Raw genomic sequence first — 879 nt, forward strand, 5'->3', positions numbered from 1 at the left:
TTTTTTGTCTCTGGGTTTAATTGGTCGCGATTGTTAAATCGCCCCCAATTTGGAAGGTATTTGAACCACGTAGATCGAGTTTCGCCAAACGAGATCACGAGTCGAAATTAGTAGGTCTGTAGGCCAGATGTTGCAAACGCTGAACGCAGCGGCGGCAGGAGCCGCTGCCGAAGCAGAAACAGCCCTCCTCCCCCATAGCGATACTGGCTTGAAATAAAATATTTTGTGATTAGCCTACGGCTCTAATTAAATTCTGCTGTCTGATTGTTCCTGATTTGTGTTTTTTTTTTTTAAGTATTTTCTGAGGCGGTGACCCATTTGAAGTTTACATTTTCGTTCACGAAAGTAGTGGGTGAAGCGACGCATTGGGAAAAACATTTGTACTTTCTCAAATCGGAGCCCTAAATGTGTATTTACGTTGAATTTAAACCCCCCGAATAAGACGCAACTCGCAACTAATGCATTCGAATTAACGATGATCTCTCGAGTGCTTAGCAGCAACAGTTCGTGTGAAACATCGCGGATCTGACTGATTTCCTTTCTTCGGGGGGGAGGAGGAGGGGAGATCCGTATGCGGGCAGCATAGGGAGCTGCTCGGCTTTCTCCAGTGCAAAATGCGAAAAGGCTGGCTAAGACCACCCCTCATCCCCTTTTAAGGACCAGAAACGAACGTCAGAATTATCATTTCCAAAACTGGGGTAATCTTCTCCGAACGCCTGGCTGTTTATAAACAAGGATGTTAAAATTATTAAAATAATGAAGGGTTCCGGAATGCGAGACACCCGGCCAAACCGCCCACCTTTCTTTCCCCAAAGATTACGCTGGGCTGGCGAATCCGATGAGCTTTGTATGTTCGCTGCATTTCAGTAACCCCAACGA

Source organism: Rhea americana, unplaced genomic scaffold (genome assembly GCF_003343005.1).
Source record: "Rhea americana isolate MKP2758 unplaced genomic scaffold, rheAme1 scaffold_360, whole genome shotgun sequence".
NCBI lineage: Eukaryota > Metazoa > Chordata > Aves > Rheiformes > Rheidae > Rhea > Rhea americana.